Genomic DNA, 17,230 nt, shown 5'->3' with positions numbered 1-17,230 from the left:
TTTACTACAACATAAAGGTCATAAAAGTGTGGGTCCAGCTATACCTGCTTAATTCACTTTTATTTAATCATGTTTGCAAAAAATAAGTGCAGGTACAGCAATTTTTGTATGAATGCAGGAATCTTAATATTTTGCTGGACTGGAGAGACAGAAGAAAGTTGGTTGGGGTTAGAGAGACAACGCAGGGCTGGAAAGACAGAAGTGGGCTGGCTGGGGTTTGAGAGAAACCCCAGGTCTGAAGAGACAGAAGGAGGCTGGCTGGGGCTAGAGAGACACCGCAGGGCTGGAGAGAGAGATGGGTGCTGCCTGGGGCTAGAGAGACACAGCAGGGCTGTAAAGAGTCAGAAGGGGGCTGGCTGGCGAAAGCAGCCGTTTGTGTGAGGTGAGGCAGACACCATGGTAGGTGCAATGGACAGGACGAATACTGTCAGAAATAAGTTACACAGTGGGGAAACAAATGACAGAATTGCAGAAATGACAAATGTCATAAAAAAAATCAGCATCCAATATGATATAGGACAGCATCACACATATGAGCCAAATAGTCATAGGACAAATGACATACAAGTAAATACTGTAGTCGGTGGACATGGTGATGGTGATGAGCAGACAGGTGATTGAGGTGGCTACTTGCAATTTATGGGGTCCAATGGAGAGGTGCAGTTTGAAGGATGATGAGCTGAGGAGACAGTGGCGCCGTTGTCAACTGTAAGCTGTTGTCCCAAGGCAGCATAGGAAAGATAGAAACTTTGGAGTCCAAATTTTTTCAGGTTAAGGATATGCCAGGTACTCAGTTTGAAGTAAGAAGGAACATCCAAACCAACAGAGGGTACTAGGCAGGGCATTTAGCAGCAATGGCAAGCTGGGAGAGTATCCAGTGCAAAGTAACTGGTGGCTGATAAGATAGAGGTTTCTATTGTAGGTGTACAGCATGGGTATCCAGGAAACAGGTTCGCAAGGCTGTACATCTAAATAGATGCCAGCAGGAGGTAGATCATAAATGGACTAGGTCATAGATGCATCCTAGATAAGTGGATGCAGGCCTCGTCAGGGGCTAGAGGGGAGTGGGCAAAGTCAGGATCCCAAATAAAGAACCATTTTAAAGGGTAGCAGATTGGTGAAGCAGCGGATGTCAGGGGCAGCTGCAGTAGACCTGATGTTTGGCAGGCTCTCTCAGTTAAGGAGTTCCACAAGACTGAATGCCAACTGAGGTGGGTTTTGTGGCCATACAGGACATGTGTCCGACCTCCATTGGCAACATAATTGTAAGGTCTTGCTGGTAGAAACTTTGAGAACAGAGATGTCAGACCCATTATGGATTGCACCATCACTGGAGCTGTCACCAGGCACCAGTACACACCAAAGAGCGACATATATTTACACTTACTCCATATATCTCTTGGAGTCTTTTTTGCAGTCCTAGATCAGCCAAAATTTTAATCAGCCTTAAAGTACTGAATTTTGCTAAATTAATCTGGATTTATCATTCATGACAAAATACCTCTACTGCTCAGTCCTTGGTCGCGCTAGTGCATTTTTTGCTGTCTAGTTCTCCTTGGGAGGGCTAGCTGGGAAAGTAATTGTAAGCATGGATGGTCAGCAGTGCCCACACAGTATTGTACACCAATCAACAAAACACCTAAACATTTCATTTTAATAATCTTGTTTTGAGAATTAAGGGGTCTATTTACTAAGCCTTGGATGAAGATAAAGTCACAGGAGATAAAGTACCAGCCAATCTGCTCCTAACTATCATTTTTCAAACACAGCCTGTGACATGGTAGTTGGGAGCCAATTGGCTGATGCTTTATCTCCAGCGACTTTATCTCCATCCAAGGCTTAATAAATAGATCCCTAAGTCTTGCTCACTATATATATTGCTGGTGTGACTATTCTACATGTAGTAATGATAAAGCCTCACTCTGCCCAACTCCTCCCATCAGTCTATGCAAACAACAGGGTGCTCCCCAAATACCTCCATTTTGCTGTGCACCATGCTTTCCTGCTCTCCTAGGACTAGACTCCTGTCTTTGGAGCAATTCTGTCTTCCATGAGACTGGTCTATCTTACTGCACCCCACCACTTCTCGCATGATGATGCTATTGGACAGAGGCGTATCTAGGGTAGGGCGAGTGGGGCACGTGCCGTGGGCGCCTTGGCAGGCCCAGGAGAGGGGGGTGCCGCCGGCGACCAGGGCATCATGCCCCACTCGCCCCCGTCAACCCTAAATGTGAGGGGAGGAGAGCGAAGCGTCTCTCCCTCCCCTCACCACCGCTGCCAGCAGCGCTGCTGTGTCCGGTCTCCGGCGCTAGCCAATCAGAGCTTGCGGACCTGCTCCTGATTGGCTGCCGGTCCGCGAGCTCTGATTGGCTAGCGAACCGGCGCCAGACAGCCGCCGGAGACCTGGAGTGGTGAGGGGAAGGAGAGGCACTGCGCTGCGCTCTCCTCCCCTCACATAGAGCAAGCGGTAAGTGATGGGGGCGGGGCGGCAGGCTTGGCGGCACAGTGGGGCATGTATCTGGCACCAAATGGGGCATATGTAACTGGCACTGAGTGGGGCCTGGCACTGTGGGGCATGTAACTGACACTGTGGGGCATGTAACTGGCACTGTGGGGCAATGTATTTGGCACTGTGGGGCATGTAACTGGCATTGTGGGGCAGTGTAACTGGTGATAAAGCTAAATATTTATCTTATATAATACCCTTTATGAGGTCTAAGAACACTGTACGCTATCTACATATGAAGTACCGTAAGGGTACGCACGTTGCGTAACAATCGCTTAGCCGTAGTCGAGACGCTCAAGCGTCACGTTCGCTCACGGCCAAGAGATCACTGGCAGGCACGCTATTGGCTGCTGACTAACGTAATGATTCGCTATAGCGTAGCGGACGCTCGGGACCACGAGGAGATCACCAGCGGCGCTGACGCTCACAATGTTAAACCTTTGTATCTAAACCATAAACAATGCAGTATGCTGTAAAACCTTAGTGTAGAGATAGGGTGTAGATGCAACCTAGTGTAACCTTATTAACTTACAAGCTGTTTGAGCGTCACCGACGCTCTGAGAATACTAAACACTATAAGAATTACACAGATACCTGGGCTTAGGGTCCAACGCCTAATATATATATTTTGAATGATATACTTGCAAAAGAATTAATACAAATACAAATCATACACTACAATATAACATAGACTACCTAACCAGATAACTACACAGGAAATATAATACAATTACTATTTAAGAGAAAATAAGAGAGAAAGAGGAGGGGAGAGAGAGAGAGAGAAATTGTCCCACAATAACAAGAAGATCAATATAGTTGCGGAGAAATACTTACGCACAAGGGGAAACGATCGCATGCGCCTCGATATCCAGCTCCCGATTATCAGCAATGAGAACCGTTGAAGAGAGTGAACTGGATATGGTCGGCCTGCCTATTTATGCCCCACACACAATGCAATTCAATGGTCCCTACAATCTCATTGTTCATTGGACACAGGAATTCGGCTTCGCATTATAACCAAAGGTCATAGGTTGATTCATACAGGTGGGCTGTGACTGCTTCCAACTGTTCAGGTGGGTGGGACACTGAGTTTCCCGCCGCATGACTAAATAAGAACAAATAATAGTAAATGGACATAAACTTCTTATGTCCATAACTATTCGCACGAGCGATTAATCCGCTCCAAACCAACACCGGAATATTGCTATTTAAATACTCTTCCGATGGGTACCAAACACCACTGTATGACCCCTGTTAGACCCTTCGTACAATACAAAGAGGGATCTCTCTGTTCAGGAACATGCTATGTTAACTAAACTTTCAGAATCTATCAAAGGGACCATGATCTACAAAATACATTATATAGTGAAAATATGTAACGATTGAGTCGCACGCTACGATCACATAAACTCTACCGTAAATACGCATACCGTGCGCCTGCGGGTGCCCGCAACTGTGAGTATGCGCACGTACGGGAGAGCGTACGCATGCGCAGCACGGACCTGTGTGAGGTGCAAATATGGTAGTGTGCATAGAGATATTTTTCTGACTTTGACAGTCCACCCTTTGGCAGTCAACAATGACTGCCACCTTCTAAAACATTTCAAAAAGAGAAAAATATATGTCAGGGGTTAATACATTTACATGGTTGGGTAGGGGAGGAGAGGATAAGGTAGGAAAAGGGTATGACCTAGTGAGATAGCAGAAGCATGTGTGTATGAATCCGTGCTTGGGGGTCATGTATCATCGTGCCGTACGTGTTTTAAATCAAGCTTCGAGGTATTGCGAAGTATACATTTGAATTCCTTCTTATCCCGTGGTACGGGTCTGTGGATGGGCTGTCAAACTTTACCGAGCTCTTTTCGGCTTTGGTTGTAACAAAATGGGGGAGCACATTTTAGTTGATGATACATGAATGGGGGAGATATGTGACTGCTGATATCTGTGCCTGTATTCCCTATCGACTATGTGTGTCATTACCTGAGGGTTGTAGAAATGAAGAAAAGACATAATTACGGTAAATGCGGTGGTATTCTATGTCAGGTAAATGTACATTCGTCGATTGAGGTCTTGTTTGGTGTCTGTTGAATGCAGTCTTCTTTGTGCTTTTGCCCATAAGGTGCGAGCAAAAGCTGTCAATGTCCATAGATTTACAAAAGTGTTGGGCTAGCGTAATTTTAAAATTTCTAGGGAAACTGGGGATCCATGGCATAGTTCATCAAAAATCTGTGTATCAGGTTGTCAAAACTTCTTCTTTAATCCCTCTGTTGTCTGTATATCGGCTCATCAAATTCCTCGTCCAAGTGGGTCTTTTTACCTTGGAGGAAACGGAAAAACAGGTGAAAGAAATGGACCGTAGAAATCGCATTTTCATCACATCATTGTTTCTACATTTGGGTCATAAATCAAGTCCATTGGAATTACAGTTTCCTCACTCCTTAAACTCATTACCTTAGTACGACGATTGCACCTCATTAAAGCCTGACCGCATCTAAATATCAAACCTATCGTTATGATAACACCTAAGATACATAGGAGAAACTTCCCAACATCCATTATGACTCCTTGAGCCCAGTCTCCTAAACCAGAGAACCAATTTCGCGGGTTCAACCATGACACCCAACCAGTCAGCTCATTACCTACAGCAGCAAGAGTGAGATTGTGTCTCCTGCGAAATTCCCACTTCAGTTGGAGAATATCGTCCATCTTTTGGTCTATGACCTCGACCGGGTCCTCGGTGCTATTCGTAATATATGTGCAACATTTCACGCCGTATTGTGTTGCCAGTGTGACACAATATCCGCCTGTCACTGCTGTGAGGTAATTAAGAACCATTCTATGCTGTACCAGTTCTGTTTTATAAGCTTGAAGTTCCCTTCCAGTATACCTAAACGTGTCATCATACATTTCAGTGATATTATCTAACAAATTGGCGAGCGCAGATATGTATTTATAATTCAACACTCCTCTAGCGGTGCGAGTGATATCTAACGCGATTAGAAACTGAATCCGGTGGATTCATGGATCATGTCAGAGGCCGGATGCTCTGTTCTTTCTATCAGGTGCCGTTTAACTACGTGCTCGTAATGGGTGTGAGTATAAGGAGTTTGGGCAACACGGTGTATGTCTTTCATTTTGTCATGTGATACAGTCATTACTTCAGGCAGTACTTTTCCAATATAACACAATCCTTCAGAGTTTGGGGCAAGCCACTTATACGCCTTTCTCCCGCATATGAAATATGCATCATCGGGGAGAACATATGGGACGGAGTAGGACATAACCATATTACACACCTTCCATGTGAAATCTCCTAACCCTAATTCTTCCATCTGCTTAGTACACGTATCAGGTTGTACGATATGTGCACAGTATCCTGGTGATACCTCTCCAACTCTCGTAATCCTATTTCCTAAGGTATACCTATACCGGAAAGATTTTCCTCTACTGGCTATGTGGCGTATAAGCTCTGTATCTGTAGGCATTCTATCTGCTCTATGTGAAAAGGTCATGGTTTGATTACTCCATGACACTTCCCAATTTCCCGGCTTTCGGGGATTGGAGATGTTAAAACATAATAGGGACCTATCCACATGGTATTGGTGGAGCTTCAAACTAGGAGGGCTGGAGATATTAAACCTCCTGTCCACCGGTCTCCCACCACTTAACTCAAGTACCTCCCCTAACGTTAAAGGAAATGGTACTAGCCCTGATTTGCTATGACCTTGAGGTACTTGAGAGCATACCCAACAATCTGTTTTATTTAACACACTACCCACTAAGGAGTGATAGTCACTCAATGGATGCCGGTCCATATGGATATTAAAACTGGATTGGCATTTCTTTATGCACCCATCCTCAATGACATTGTTACAGAGCCGACAGATACAGTTTTCTTCAGCTAGCAATCCTTCACAATTCCTTCTATGGTCAATGTTATCGGATCGTTTTCTGATACTCGCCTTTGCTTGTTGATTATGTTGTTCTTGGAAAACTACGCCTCCATCTCTGTCATCAGAACCCATTCCAGAACCTCTCTCGACCTCCATGGTACTCTCGCCGGAACAGACTGCTCTGGTCAACATCATGGTCAACAGGAAAATCCGGATCACAGTCTCTTGGGGCAAGTCCATCTTGTAGGAGGAAACGGAGAAGAATGAGAAGGGGGAAAAAAAATAATTTGAGGGAGAGGGGATGGGGAGTTGGAGAAAAACAATAAAAGGGAACAGGGGATCGACAACTGCTTTTGGTCTTGTGATTTTCAATGCTCAGGTGCCGCCTCAGTCCTCCTGGAACAGACACTCCAGTGATACAACCTCTACCGTCTGTTCCTTATCACGGGGCCTCTCTGGATCAGCAACCTTTTTACAGTGGGACGAATGAACCCAAGTCTCTCTCTCAGCAACCTTCAATGCTGTAGTGCTAGTCAATAAGACCTGGTATGGTCCTTCCCATCTGTCAATAAGGCAACCTGAGCGTAGAAAATTCCGTATCATTACATAATCCCCAGGTTCAATGTCATGACAATTACTATCTGGTAAATCAGGAATCACTAACTTCAGATTATCATTTTGATTCCTCAACTGTTTACTCATGTTAATCAAGTATTTTACAGTCACTTCATTGTTACACTTCAAATCATCCTGAGGGTTAATCATAACATGCGGTTGTCGACCAAACAAGATTTCAAAGGGAGACAGATTAAGAGGGGACCTGGGAGTGGTTCTGATGCTGTACAGTACAATGGGTAAAGCTTCTGGCCATGTCAATCCTGTCTCTGCCATCACTTTACTCAGTTTATTTTTAATAGTGCTGTTCACTCTTTCCACTTTCGCACTCGCCTGTGGACGGTATGGAGTGTGCAGCTTGCTATCAATTCCCATCAATTTACACATTCCTTGAAAGACATCACCTGTAAAATGGGTACCCCTATCACTTTCGATAATTCTAGGGATACCATATCTACATACAAATTCCTGCACAATTTTCTTAGCAGTAAACATAGCGGTATTTGTGGCCGCTGGAAATGCTTCGACCCAATTTGAGAAAACATCTATACAAACAAGTACATATTTCAAATTTCGACAAGGGGGTAATTGAATAAAGTCAATCTGTATTACCTGGAAAGGGCCGCCGGCAGGTGGGATATGAGATGGTTCTGTAGGTATTGCCTTTCCGATGTTCTTTCTCAGACAGGTAAGGCATGACATTGCCCTTTTACTCGCATGAGAAGAAAATCCTGGGGCACACCAATATGCTCTTACCAACTTGCACATCCCTTCCTTGCCCAGATGAGTCAGCCCGTGAGCTGCCTCAGCTAAGCATGGAAGGTATGCTTTGGGGGCCACTGGTTTACCGTGTCCATCCGTCCAGAGTCCTGAGGACTCCTGACCATATCCCTTTGCCTTCCAGACTGCCTTTTCCTGTGTGGAACACAAATTTTGCATCTCACACAACTTCTGTGTGTTGATGGTATTAAATACCATCAGTTGTGTGGTGTCTGTCTGTCTGGGGGTAGCAGCTGCTAATTTAGCAGCTTCGTCTGCACGGCTGTTACCAAGTGATACTGGGTCTTGGCTATATGTGTGTGCTTTACATTTGATAACAGCCACTCTATCGGGTTCCTGTATCGCTGTTAGAAGCCTTTTTATGTGAGCTGCATGCGCTACCGGTGTACCAGCTGCCGTCATGAAATTTCTGAGGCGCCATAGGGCTCCGAAATCATGGACTACCCCGAATGCGTATCTAGAGTCGGTGTAGATATTGGCTGATTTGCCCTTAGCCAATTCACATGCTCTGGTTAGGGCGACCAGTTCAGCAACCTGGGCTGAGTGAGGTGGGCCTAGCGGTTCCGCTTCTATGGTGCCTTGGTCATCTACGACTGCGTATCCAGTACACAAGTCTCCCGAGTCTGACTGTCTATGACAACTACCGTCCGTGTAGAACGTAAGTTCTACATCTTCCAGTGGGTTGTCACTGATGTCAGGCCTTGCGGTAAAATTTTGGGTCAAATATTCCATACAATCATGAGTGTCTTCCTTTGTATTAAATCCTCCTTCCCCACCACTCTCATCCTCCACCCTTTGTGCCTGTCCAGGCACACCTGGGAGATATGTTGCAGGATTTAATGCACTGCATCTCCTTATGGTGATGTTTACGGGGGCCATTAGTGCCAATTCCCATCTTGTAAACCGCGCTGATGAGACGTGTCTGGTTTGGGCAGAATTCAACAAGGCTGACACTGCATGTGGTGTATGAATTGTGAGGTTGTGACCTAGCACGACGTCTTCGCTTTTCGTTACTAGCAATGCTATCGCAGCAACGCTTCGCAAGCATGTGGGGAGGGATCGCGCTACCGTATCTAGCTGAGCGCTGTAATATGCTACCGGCCTGCTGGCATCACCGTGCTTTTGGGTTAGTACGCCTGCCGCGCAACCAGCACTTTCTGTTCCGTATAGTTCAAAGGGTTTCCCATAGTCAGGCATACCTAATGCTGGTGCCTGCGTTAGGCACTGTTTAAGTCTCTCAAATGCTGTCTCAGACTCGTCTGTATGCGAAATCCGATCAGGTTTGTTTGAGGAGACCATCTCCTGCAAGGGTAACGCTAGGATGGAAAACCCTGGGATCCAGTTACGGCAATACCCACACATTCCTAAAAATGTTCTGATCTGTTGCTGGGTTTGTGGCAGAGTCATGTCTCTAATTGCTTGAATTCTATCAGCGGTCAGGTGTCTCAGTCCTTGTGTTAAACAGTGTCCCAAATATTTTACCTTAGTTTGGCATAATTGCAACTTGTCTTTGGAAACCTTGTGTCCTGTGTCTGAAAGATGAAACAGGAGCTGTTTCGTATCCTTCAGGGATGCTTCCAATGAATCAGAACACAGTAGTAGATCATCCACGTACTGTATTAATACTGATCCACTCACTGGTTGGAAAGACTGTAAACAATCATGCAAAGCCTGAGAAAATATACTTGGGCTATCTATGAATCCTTGTGGTAATCGAGTCCATGTGTATTGGACTCCTCTGTATGTAAATGCAAACAAATATTGACTGTCAGGGTGCAGAGGTACCGAAAAGAAAGCGGAGCAGAGGTCAATAACAGTGAAAAATTTCGCAGTGGGAGGGATTTGCATTAGGATGACAGCTGGATTTGGCACTACGGGGAACTGACTCTCAACTATTTTGTTAATCCCCCTTAGATCCTGCACTAGCCGGTAACCCCTCCCCCCACTCTTTTTAACAGGGAAGATGGGACTATTGGCAGTGCTGGACGTTCTTACCAGAATGCCCTGTTGTAGCAAGCGCTCTATTACGGGATACACTCCTAACTCCACCTCTGGCTTCAGAGGGTACTGTGGGATTTTTGGAGCTATCCTACCATCTTTTACTTGTACAACTACCGGAGCTACATTTGCCATTAATCCAGTGTCCTGTCCATCTTTAGTCCAAAGTGACTCTGGTATCTGAGATGTCATTTCTTCTACTTGGGAGGGAGTCCTATTTGTCATAATGGTATGTGACATTAATTTTGACGGGGAGTCTAACATGTCTCGCACTTCCTGAGCGTGATTCTCAGGTATGTCCAAGAATACACCTTCAGGAGTACAATAAATGACGCACCCCATTTTACACAGTAAGTCTCTTCCCAGGAGATTAGTCGGTGCCGATGCAGCCAGCAAAAAGGAATGCTTGGTATGTAAAGGCCCTACTGGACTACTCCCGTTACCCCTATGGCTGGAATTGTCTTACCAGTGGTTCTCATGCCCACTGTCGAATTTATCACTGATTTGGCCGCCCCTGTGTCTACAAGAAAGTTTAATGATTTACCAGCTACATTGATTGCAATTTCTGGCTCACTTTCAAGACTTGCAATCAATTTTACTGGCTGCAGATTACAGGTATGGCCACACCCCTATTGGGTATAGTGACCTCCCTGAATCCCGCTGGCAGCAACTACTTGTGATGGAGTTAATTGGGAGCTACCAGAGGCTTGCCAGTCTCTGTTCGGGGGGTATCTTTTTGTTTCCCCTGTATGTGGCTCATAACTCCGTTTCTGCGGACCTTGCTCCCAATGTCGTGTGTCGTGTCGTTGTCTAGGGGGTTGGTATGAGTTTCATGAATTCTTCATTCTACAATCTCGTGCCATGTGTCCCTGTTTATGACAAGAATAACAAGTAACCACATTTGACTTACCCACAGGGTTTGGTGATATAAACAAAGGCTGCCTTGTGGTCAGGGCCTGTATACTTACTGCCATTAACTTATCACCTTGTTGTTCCCTGTGTCTGGTGATGTTCCTATCGTGATCAATAGCAGCCTCTCTCAAAGTAGCCACAGACAGACCTCGCCAACATGGTTGTGTGGTCTGTACCCTAGTCTTCAATGACTCTTTTAAACCATCCATCAGTACCGATACTGCTACTTCTCGATGGTTTATGTTTGTTTTAATGTCCTCTATGCCTGTGTATTTTGCCATTTCTGATAATGCTCTGTGAAAATACTCTGCAGCTGTTTCTGACTCCTTCTGTTTAATGGAGAATATTTTGTTCCATTTAACTACGGCTGGGAAATACTCTTTTAACTGTAAGCTTATTCTTTTTACATTGTCTTTGTTGTACACATCTGTAAGAGGTACATCCTGATCTAATCCACAGTCAGCTAAAAATTGAGCTGCGTCGACATTGGAGGGTAAACATGCTCTCAGCAATATCTGCCAGTCTTTGTTGTTGGGCTCTAACGTGTTACCTAGGTCTCTGATGTATTTTTGGCTGGCAACTAAGTCTTTTCTAGGGTCAGGGAATTCCGACACTATGGTCCTTAATTCCATTCGGGAAAATGGGCTGTACATGGCAATGTTCCTAACAGGAGTGACTCCTGAAGTGTCTGTTTTCCCATTTGGAACTACTATTACCTTAACAGGATTAACTCTAACAACCTCATCCTGTGTAGATTCTACAGGCTGTGGTGAAATAGTTTCAGCATAGTGTATGGTGCCGTACTTACCCGTTGATACGACCTCACCTATCCCTCCGCTAGGGGCCTTTGTTACTAATCTCGGGGGTTGAGCTGTGCCTACTGTGGTCTCTGCTATGGTGGCTGCTAGAGAGAGCGCTGAAATTGTTGCCGATTCGTCCTCTTGATCACACTCCTGAGGAAAGTTCAAAACAGGGTACAACTTGCACGGGTTAATACTTGCATTGGTTAATTGGTTAACATTATCTTTAACATTTACACAGTTGCTAAGTGTTTGTGTGTTACACCTTAGTGCGTCATTCTCCGCAACCAATTTTTCTCCCGATATATATGGTGGCGGTGGGGCCGTGGCTATCAGTTTTCTGATCGAGCCAGATCCCGCCGCCTGAGCCAATCCTCTCTGTATGTCACCCTCCTGTTGCCACAACTGTAAATAATCATAATGTTTGATTCGTCTCTTGGCTGATTTAATGAGACATATCCTTCTCCTTAAATTCGTTAACACTTCTGTGCTGAAGCTACCTACTCTTGGGAATTTCTCCCCGTCATGTACCGTCATTCTCTCCCATTCATCACATAAAGCTTCTGTGTGACTTCCGTATTTCTCACACATTACGTATCTTGCCGACCCGACTGGTCGGTTCACTGAATCAACCCGAACCGAGGTTGATCGCCCCCTACCTGAACAAGTGGCCCCCATAGTTCGAAGGTGTTGCTTTATTCAACCAACCCTTACGCAAACCAAAATGTTCAAAATAGGCTGACGGTGGCGGTTTACCGAGTACCCCACTCACTCGCCCACGCCGACCAATACGACCTGATCACACCGATATGGTGCTGGCGTACTCGACCTAGGGCCCCTGTGACCTGAACCTCTATTTACTGGAACCTGTGAGGGTGATCCGAAGAACACTTACTCTTTCCAGTAACTATTGGTTGTTGGATAGTACCTGAGTGAGCAGCGAACCTCCCTTAAAATAAAAAAAATTACACAAATCACGTTAGAATGTACAAATAGCGTTTATGACCTTCGTACACAAATAGTACCGGTCAGGTTTACTAATGCACACAATTACGTGCGGTACAATCGTTCAGCACATAAGCAACTAATCTTATGTACGGAGCGACCAGTGGAATCGAAAATTGCGGCTGCGAATTCCTTCAGCCAGAGCTTGTATGGCCTATATGGGTGTTGCACCAACCCTTTCTTGGTGTTGTGCCTGTGGACTGTATAGCGGACTTCCTTGTCTGCTGTACCTGAACCTGCTGGTCTGCTATGACCTCCTGGTCTGTTACAGTATAACCTCCTGGTCTGCTACACTCTAATGCTCAAATTGTATGTTTTAACCAGGGATGCCTCCCTAGCCACCATGTACGTCACTTACACGCATGTACCTCACGAGAACTCGACTTTTCTTGTGGTTCAACCTCAAAAATTGTAAAAACAAACACTCACTCACCACATATACACTTTTGTTTCTATTTCTATTTCTGCGCAGAAATTTCTCTTTAGACCAGATGTGTTACAAATTAGGAGAAGGATCTATTAATTTAAATTTCGAATTTTAAAATAGATTTGCGCGATTTATCGCCTTGCGTTATTTACCGCGTTGCGCTATTTATCGCGTTGAAAAAAAATTAACGCTTGTGATTTGAGTTACGTGGGCGTACCCGTACGCTCCGTTGCGTAATATACGCTGCGTGCGTCAGCCCTTGGATTGCGTACACAAATCTCAGTCCTTTGTTAGAGACACGTGTATGCAAAGCAAAGATCCACCGTAACACAATTTATACGTTTATCAATGTAGATGATCCTTTATCATCTACCACGCACCACACTGACTTCGCCTTGTCTCTCAGGCACAGCTGTGTGTTTGTCTATACTTTAACTATATTACCTTTACTCTTAAACTATGAAATAGCGGCAAATCTCTCTTAGCACGTTTATCAACTATAAAACTGGCAAACAGGAGAGTGATATACGAAAATACACAAATGAAAAAAAGAAATGCAGATATGCGTGCGTGTGTACGCAAGGCAGAAAAATAAACAGTTTTAAAAAAGACTAGCGTGTTGTTCTTACCTCCGGTTCCCGGATTCCTTCAGCACCCTTTACTAAGAGAAGCAGACGCTTATCCAAACAGCACTACGAGGAATATGATCTCCCGCCCTTTGCTGCTGGATAATGTCTGCTGAAATTACCTAGTGCAGATATGTGAAGGACAGGACGAGCCCGCAATTGATAAAGCTAAATATTTATCTTATATAATACCCTTTATGAGGTCTAAGAACACTGTACGCTATCTACGTATGAAGTACCGTAAGGGTACGCACGTTGCGTAACAATCGCTTAGCCGTAGTCGAGACGCTCAAGCGTCACGTTCGCTCACGGCCAAGAGATCACTGGCAGGCACGCTATTGGCTGCTGACTAACGTAATGATTCGCTATAGCGTAGCGGACGCTCGGGACCACGAGGAGATCACCAGAGGCGCTGACGCTCACAATGTTAAACCTTTGTATCTAAACCATAAACAATGCAGTATGCTGTAAAACCTTAGTGTAGAGATAGGGTGTAGATGCAACCTAGTGTAACCTTATTAACTTACAAGCTGTTTGAGCGTCACCAACGCTCTGAGAATACTAAACACTATAAGAATTACACAGATACCTGGGCTTAGGGTCCAACGCCTAATATATATATTTTGAATGATATACTTGCAAAAGAATTAATACAAATACAAATCATACACTACAATATAACATAGACTACCTAACCAGATAACTACACAGGAAATATAATACAATTACTATTTAAGAGAAAATAAGAGAGAAAGAGGAGGGGAGAGAGAGAGAGAGAAATTGTCCCACAATAACAAGAAGATCAATATAGTTGCGGAGAAACACTTACGCACAAGGGGAAACGATCGCATGCGCCTCGATATCCAGCTCCCGATTATCAGCAATGAGAACCGTTGAAGAGAGTGAACTGGATATGGTCGGCCTGCCTATTTATGCCCCACACACAATGCAATTCAATGGTCCCTACAATCTCATTGTTCATTGGACACAGGAATTCGGCTTCGCATTATAACCAAAGGTCATAGGTTGATTCATACAGGTGGGCTGTGACTGCTTCCAACTGTTCAGGTGGGTGGGACACTGAGTTTCCTGCCGCATGACTAAATAAGAACAAATAATAGTAAATGGACATAAACTTCTTATGTCCATAACTATTCGCACGAGCGATTAATCCGCTCCAAACCAACACCGGAATATTGCTATTTAAATACTCTTCCGATGGGTACCAAACACCACTGTATGACCCCTGTTAGACCCTTCGTACAATACAAAGAGGGATCTCTCTGTTCAGGAACATGCTATGTTAACTAAACTTTCAGAATCTATCAAAGGGACCATGATCTACAAAATACATTATATAGTGAAAATATGTAACGATTGAGTCGCACGCTACGATCACATAAACTCTACCGTAAATACGCATACCGTGCGCCTGCGGGTGCCCGCAACTGTGAGTATGCGCACGTACGGGAGAGCGTACGCATGCGCAGCACGGACCTGTGTGAGGTGCAAATATGGTAGTGTGCATAGAGTTATTTTTCTGACTTTGACACTGGCATTGTGGGGCATGTAACTGGCACTGTGGGGCAATGTAACTGGCACTGTGGGGCTATGTAACTGGCACTGTGGGGCTATGTAACTGGCACTGTGGGGCATGTAACTGGCACTGTGGGGCAATGTAACTGGCATTGTGGGGCATGTAACTGGCACTGTGGGGCATGTAACTGGCACTGTGGGGCAATGTAACTGGCACTGTGGGGCAATGTAACTGGCATTGTGGGGCATGTATCTGGCACTGTGGGGCATGTAACTGGCACTGTGGGGCAATGTAACTGGCACGGGGGGCATGTAACTGGCACTGTGGGGCATGTAACTGGCACTGTGGGGCAATGTAACTGGCATTGTGGGGCATGTAACTGGCACTGTGGGGCAATGTAACTGGCACTGTGGGGCAATGTAACTGGCACTGTGGGGCAATGTAACTGGCATTGTGGGGCATGTAACTGGCACTGTGGGTCAATGTAAATAGCATTGTGGGGCATGTAACTGGCACTGTGGGGCATGTAACTGGCACTGTGGGGCAATGTAATTGGCACTGTGGGGCATTGTAACTGGCATTGTGGGGCATGTATTTGGCACTGTGGGGCATGTAACTGGCACTGTGGGGCATGTAACTGGCACTGGGGGGGCATGTAACTGGCACTGTGGGGCAATGTATCTGGCACTGTGGGGCAATGTAACTGGCATTGTGGGGCATGTAACTGGCACTGTGGGGCATGTAACTGGCACTGTGGGGCAATGTAACTGGCACTGTGGGGCAATGTAACTGGCATTGTGGGGCATGTCTCTGGCACTGTGGGGCATGTAACTGGCACTGTGGGGCATGTAACTGGCACTGTGGGGCAATGTAACTGGCATTGTATGGCATGTAACTGGCACTGTGGGGCATGTAACTGGCACTGTGGGGCAATGTAACTGGCACTGTGGGGCAATGTAACTGGCATTGTGGAGCATGTATCTGGCACTGTGGGACAATGTAACTGGCACTGTGGGGCATGTAACTGGCACTGTGGGGCATTGTATCTGGCATTGTTGGGCAATGTAACTGGCACTGTGGGGCAATGTAACTGGCACTGTGGGGCATTGTATCTGGCACTGGGGGGCAATGTAACTGGCACTGTGGGGCATTGTATCTGGCACTGGGGGGCAATGTAACTGGCACTGTGGGGCATTGTATCTGGCACTGTGGGGCAATGTAACTGGCACTGTGGGGCATTGTATCTGGCACTGTGGGGCAATGTATCTGGCACTGTGGGGCATTGTATCTGGCACTGTGGGGCAATGTAACTGGCACTGTGAACCATTTTCAGCAGCCACACCCCTTCTGGAGCGTGGCCACACCCCTTCTGGTGTGTGACCACGCCCGTTTTTCACCGCGCGCGCCATTTTACATCTTGCCCTGGGCTCCAAAAACCATAGTTACGCCTCTGCTATTGGATATGAATCACATAATCATGGCCACAAATTGCAGCTATAGACCCACCAATTGCCGCCATGACACAATTCATATACTGTAATCATGCCTCCACCCCACCCACCATGTCACTGCAAAGAATATTGGAGCTGCACCATTTGTACTTTGTATATGAGGCTCACTGTTTCATTTGCAAGGTATGAAACTTTACTATTTTTTTTTCTTTGCAAAGATTTCATTCTGGCAGGGACGAGTGACAATGAAATATAAATGACGCCATAAGTGGTGAACTCTGTGCAAAAGCCAAAGGCACACATCACAGCTGGAGTTTTCAGGGTTTATTATTTTTTATTTAAATAAACTGCTGAATATTTTAGCACTAAAGTCAAATTTAGAGTTGACATAAGCAACTATGAGACCTCTAGTCCATAAAACTCATAAAAATGTAGTGGTAAAAATCTTTTCAGCTGGATAATTATGGTACTCTAGGCTATTCCTGAAAAAGTCATAAACATGCAAACATACTTTATCAGATTGCATTGGCACCTCTAGGAAGGGGGAAATGAGTAATGTATACTAGTGTTAACGGGTAATGGAAATGAGCCATCAAGGGCCCTCTGTGTGCAATCTGTGAGCCACGACTGTCACAATTACTGATTGATTGGAGGACGTAGTTCAGTTCTATAAAGACCCA

Source organism: Pseudophryne corroboree, chromosome 3, assembly GCF_028390025.1.
Source record: "Pseudophryne corroboree isolate aPseCor3 chromosome 3, aPseCor3.hap2, whole genome shotgun sequence".
Classification (NCBI taxonomy): domain Eukaryota; kingdom Metazoa; phylum Chordata; class Amphibia; order Anura; family Myobatrachidae; genus Pseudophryne; species Pseudophryne corroboree.
Note: the sequence above shows the minus strand (reverse complement) of the source record.